We start from the raw sequence: 6,646 nt of genomic DNA on the forward strand, positions 1-6,646 counted from the left end.
CTCAGAGAGCGTCTACCTCAGCCGAGGTCACATTTTGCTGGATCCAAAGTCAAATTCAAAATAAAATTCCTCATTTTCTGGGACAGTACCCGTTTGCTCACCAAATTTCATCAACATCCTCTCACAACTTTTTGAGTTAATGATGCTATATATAAACAATGGCGGTGCCAGGAAATTTTTGTTGGGGGAGCTGGGGTAAAAGTCGGAGGGGCTCCACAAAATGTCATCGAAATGAACAATATATAGTAAATTGCTTTATAAATACCAAGGTATATGTTTTAGTCACCCGTGCTCCTCTAAAATGTGGTATCAATGCACACACACATCACTTAGAATGATTGCAAGTTCAGTAAACTTGCACATAGGTATAAATAAAGATGTGATGTTTTAAGAGTGGCTGTAACAAATATTTAGGAAACCTACATTTTTGGAGTATGGAGTTAAATTTGTCTCATTAATACTTACAAATGCACAGAGGGTGATTTACAAATATCCTTTGATTTGTACATGTGCTTTGTGATCCACAAACACAAATTTCTGATTTGTAACTTGTGTGTGGGGTTTTACAAATAAATGTTTATTTTTAAAACTGAAAATTCTGTTTGTGAAGGGTGATTCAGCATTGGTGGATCACCGAACACACATTCATCACTTTGCTCAGTTACGCAATATTGAGACATTCTCAGCACAAATCTGTAGTTGAGATCCACAAATATGTCAGTTGCTATTCACATTATTGACAGAGTTATCGGTGGGGGGGCTGAGGGGGGCTTGGCTTATTATGGGGTGGGCTTAAGCTCCCCCAAGACCCCCTTGGCGCCGCCACTGTATATATAACAAGTATTCCTAGATCTCAGTTCCAGAATATATCCCAGATTACTTCCTAAACTGAATGACTTATTTCTCATTCTACTCACCAAATTTAACTGAGATTCATTCATTACTTTTTGAGTTATCATACTAAAATTCAGAAAAACAACCCAGTGAAGCCATTACCTACTTGATAGAAGTAATAAAATGTTTAATTTCCATTTGTCACTTCCTGGACTAAATTGGCTGCTACTGCAATGCTTCCAGAAGTGCACAAAGTTGTGTTTCAAAAGTGGAAGTATTATTCAAATGTGCAATCATTTAATGTATTTGAAAAATAAAACCCTAACTTTTATCCCGACCCTAAACCATTTAAGATAAAGTAAAGTTGCAAGGTTGTCAGGCAGCTGAGACTCCAGAGGCTCCTCCTCAAGTGTGCAGCTTTCTGCTAGTAATGGTGATTTGGAAATGCAAAAAATAAATTCATGAATTAAAATAAGATGAAACTCAATGAACTATATATTAGATTAGACAGAACTTTATTGATCCCTTCGGAAGACTTCCGCAGGGAAATTGATGTTCCAGCAGCACTGTATAGCAGCATGCAGGGTAAGAAGCACACAGAGTATCAGAAGTTAAAGAAAAACAGTTTGCATTACAATATACACAATATAAATACCAGACATACTGATTATTACTGGTTTACTGCCTGCTACTGTTCCTCTCATTCCCGACCTCTGTCTTCCTGTTACTTCCCCCCCCCCCCCATGGTCTGGTACAAAATTATCTAGCTGACTCACTTGTTGCCGATAGAGTGTTCAGAAGCAGCATTCAGTGGATTTTTTTTGGTTGCTGAAAAGGGATCTGCCTCTGTATATTTATATCCTGTCATTTTTAAACAGTTACGTTGCTATTCTTACTTTTGTCTGTTCTGTACTACATGTGTGAGTTAATAACTTAAATGTATTCAGTAAATTTTCTTTAAAATAGGCATTTTCACAGTCTCACACACATATACACCCACATGCGCACGTGCACACACGCAACCAGGTAAACAAGTGCAAACAACAAAAACAAAGCCAGTGAAGACACTGTAACCGCACAACAATTTCCTGACTCTTTCTGATTCTGTGTCCATTCCAGCTGCGTCTGTCTTGACAATATTTGCTTAAATTTTTGATTTATTAAGAAAAAAAAAACAACAACCCACAATTAGAAAGCAATGAGAAAGATCACCAGCCATCAATTACAAGTTCTTTCTCTTATGAAAATTCATATTCTCAACAGGTTTCTCAGCAAAACAAAAACAATCAGGTGTTTTGATAAGAGTTAGTGAAAGAGACCACAACCAAAAACTTGTTTATTTGTAGTAAACAAACAGTGAAGTTCAATGTTGATGTTGTTGGAAAGCCAGAGGATCCTGATGTTCCAGGGTGTGAGTTGTGCTGATGACCAAAGAGGATCATCACAAGATAATATCATCTGTCACAGTGACGTGGGAGGTGCCGTGACGCCATCCGTGTGGCTTATTTCCAGTTAAAGAAAAACAGACTAAGCTGTGTCAAACAGTGACTCATGATCATTTCCATAGAACACAGAAGTGTAGTCTTACAGGAAACAGTAACTTTACCATCACAAAGACTGTAATATTACTAGAATATGAGCATGAGGTACTTTGTTTGAGTGGCTGTGCTGTTTTTAAAGGGGTCATATTGGTGCAAATTTTGTTTTTAGTCCCATTTTATAATTAAATATGCTTGGAGTTTCACAATGAACATCACAATCTCTGACATAATGAATCCTATTTGTAATAAACACAACTTAGGCATGCAAAAAGTTCATTTTTCACTTGTGTGACATATGTCACAAAAATCCACAAGTAGACCTGCTTGAATTTAAATCACAACAAAGCTGCCTCAAGGCGCTTCACATGAGTAAGGTCTAACCTTACCAACCCCCCTAAGCAAGCACACAGGCAACAGTGGTAAGAAAAACTCCCTGTGATGATGTTGAGGAAGAAACCTCAAGCAGACCAGACTCAAAGGGGTTACCTACTGCTTAGGCCATTCTAACAGTTACAAGGTTTTACAAAGTTTTACCAAGCTGAAGAAACCTCAAACAGAAAAACCAGAGCACCATCAAATAGCATCGATAGCATCATTATGCTTGCTCTATTGGACACGCCCACTCTGCCAGTCTGCACTCTGACCCATGATTACATTTCTTATTATTACCTGGCATGTAGGCAAAGCAGCAACAGCAGGGTATTGTTTTGAAATAGATGTATTAATCTATGAATACATGTCTAAATGCTTTAAAGCATGTATTAAAGTATAAATAAATGTATAAATTAATGTACAAATAAAAGCTAAAAATTAATTTATTTCTACATGTATTTATTTATTTATACACGAATGTGTGTATATATTTCTTTAGATTTACAGTAATTCATGTTTGGTCCTCTATACTGCTTGAACTGGAACAAGATAACTCAAAAATGGCTGAAAGAATTTTCTTCAAATTTGATGGGATATATACTTGGATAGATATCTAGAGGTGATTAGATTTTGGAGCAGTTTGGCCAAAGGACAAGGTCAAGAAAAATGGCAGTAAACACCTTTTTTATTGTGTATCTCAACACCCAAGAAGCCTAGATGGTTTATTGAAAGCATATACTAATCTGTGATTGGCTGGTGTGAGTCACTTCATAATGATATTACAGAAAGTCTTACTATGAAGTCAGACATGGTCAAAAACACCGTTGCCTGGTGTGTAGGGCCCTTTGATGCCTTTCATTATTAGACTGCAGCCATCACTTTCCAGCCTGAACTGGCAATTTAGCTGCACGATATTTTTATTTATTTATTGTTAATGCGATAAATGCTTATAGTCATGTGTTACCTCTTTTCTCTTTTCTTTTGTTTGTGATTTCAGAACCAAGAGAACAAAACAAAACATTTCCTTTCATCTGCTTCACTCTGATTTTTGTTTCAGTTTCACATTTAGTAAAATTGAGACAATTCTATGAAATTGTGCATCTTCGTCACTGTTCTGGCCATCGGCATTTTTTATAATGTGTGATGAAAATAGCATTTTTATATGCAAATAATTCACTGAGGGAGTGGCTAAAGATGGGAGTGAAAAGTAGGTTTGTCTAGAATTTCGGGGTGACTAAGACTGAGAAATGAGACCCATGACTTCATATGTGTATTACAAATCTGGGGAATAAATAAATACATCTAAATAAAAAAATAAAAAATAAAAAAGCAAAGAAAAATATAAAGCTGTGCATACCTTTGTGCATACACAGTTTTATTTGTGGTTCTACACAGAGTTTGATCCATGTGGCTCCAGGTGACCTTGTTGAAGAAATATATAATATAACTCCAGAAATAATATTATCATTATATTAGATTGACACTGGATTAAAGCACACTGGATCCCATCACCTCTCAAAAGTAAAGCAGAGTCTGTCCCAATTAGCACTGGGGAGCCATCTGAGCATCCCAGGAGCTGTGAGAAGGTTTCTCCAGGTAGAACTGCAGTTGTTTCAGGAATGGCATTTGGCGTAAAAATTGTGCCAAATCTCATAGTGAAGCTGCACCATCTGTGGTGGCGACCCCGAACTGGGAACATCTGAAAGAACAAATAAAAGATTTTACATTAAATTCCAACACAAATCAAAATCATACTTAAACATGAGTTCCATACCAGACTGTGGGTGTTGTGAATTTGAATCTTTTTAAATAGAGCTGTGCACAGAGGCCCGTCAGGTATCCACCGTTCCAGCTGGCCACGCTGAACACACTGCGATACTTTGCTTTTACTCTCAGCCGGACCTGAACGCATGAGCGAAGTGTTCTGCCAGTGTCAATACAGGTGCACTGAGATATTTGGGGAGAGGTCTCTGAAAGCTGTGTACATAATGCTGCTGTAATTGTCCACCGCTAATACTGGGCTCATTTCTCACGTCCCTGTTTGGCCTCAGGGCTCCATTTAGGACATTGCTTTCAGAGGCAAAATAAGTACATCCAGGTGAGTGACAGCCTAAACAGTCCCATAACATTCATGTTTTTTTCATTAATGTTTTTTTTTTTTGGTTGTTGCTGGATGGATCCATATGTCAATTTGGTCTTAATGATGCAACTGCAGCTGCATATAGAGAGCCTTGAATCTGTGATCTTTTTACGGTGATAATAATAATAATAATAATAATTCCACATGCCAAAATCGGCCCACATATTTTTGTTCTTTTAACTTTTGGTGAATTTCATTGATGACGATACAGCTGGTGCAAGAACCGGCACCTCCACTCGGTGGAGAGTATACTTTTGCCGAAGACAGCCAAAGTTTACCAAGCAAGGCCTGGAACATGCCGCTTGTTGTCATTGACAACCACACACGAGGACGATTGCTGATAAGGCTAAGAAGCTGAAGCCATGGTACAGGGTGAACCCCCCCCGAGGTGACCATGAGCAATATTTACAGGCAGTATGCATGTGGTATGCTGGACAATGGACGTAGCTTAGACGCTAAAGTACAAAGTTTGCAAGGTGAGTTTTTCCTCGCCCGCTTCCTTGTCCCTGAGAATGAAATGAACTGAGTGCCATAAACTTATGTTAATTCATATTACAAGGGGAAGTTTCATTTCCAAAGGCAAAATTTTACTGTATTGTTTGTTCTCTGTTTCTAAGAAAAAAAAATCTGCCCTCCCTCATCACTTTTTCTGATGTCAAGGACAATAAACGGTCTTTTTAATGGGACCTTATTATTATTATTATTATTATTATTATTGTTATTACTGTTGTTGATTGAGATGGCTTGCTTCCTTAAGTTGTAAAAAAGTGTTTTATGACAGCTCTACAATAAAAGACACAACAGAAAAAAGAATCATGAAAGACAAATAAAAACAATGGAAATGCACATAATTAAGGCTTTAAATGTCAATAGTTATACATAATGATAGCCTATGTACTTCACCATGCAGCTATATAACTGGAGATTCAAGCCTGCTCATGAAAATTCAGTAAGGTATATCTTATATATTATATTCCAATTCTAAGGTGGAACTATGCTAGTATACTAAGGTATATCTAAATATCTATAAAGGAAGAGTAAAATAGAAGAGTAGAAAAGAGTAGAGTAGAGCCACTTAGGTGCCTGGTCTTGAGAACCAGGGATGGTAGGTTTCATTTCATGCCCAGAGAAATCTGCAGCTACTTCAGAGTTGCAATGGGTGTTTTGGTGGCTTCCCTCAGTAGTTTCCATACATTTCTGAGATCTGCCTCCTCCAGAGACATTTACCATACCATAGTGTGTCTTAATGACTGATGTAAATGAAGACCAAGACATATTCAGTAAATTGGAAATGCAGCATAGCCTAAGTTCTATCAGGAAGAATCAGATTTCAAGGTCATTTAGATTTGCTTAATCAACAATTGTCCTATTCCCTAATTCCCTATTCCCAATTTAGTCATCAAAGGAAATGTATGTGCTGTTTAAAATGGTCAATTCTTACTCACCTCTTTGCTGCTTGCAGTTGCTGACCGAGACTCTGCCTCCTCCACCCCGCCAGTTGGTCCCTGTCTGATGCCTTGGTTGTGCCCTGTAAATATGACGTCCCCCGCCCCTGTGCCATGAGTTGGCCCCTGTCAGATGCCAATGGGTAGGCTCCACCCCTGCCTTCTTCTGACAGTAGGATTCCAGTTCAGTGTACTCCTATGCAGTCAAGATCAGGATCAGCCTCGAATACTCTCAATATATTTGTACAATATCACTATGGATTAAATATTTTAACTTCCTAAATTCCAGAGTCTTAATGGTAGAAATGTTCATG

Source organism: Thalassophryne amazonica, chromosome 1 (assembly GCF_902500255.1).
Source record: "Thalassophryne amazonica chromosome 1, fThaAma1.1, whole genome shotgun sequence".
Classification (NCBI taxonomy): domain Eukaryota; kingdom Metazoa; phylum Chordata; class Actinopteri; order Batrachoidiformes; family Batrachoididae; genus Thalassophryne; species Thalassophryne amazonica.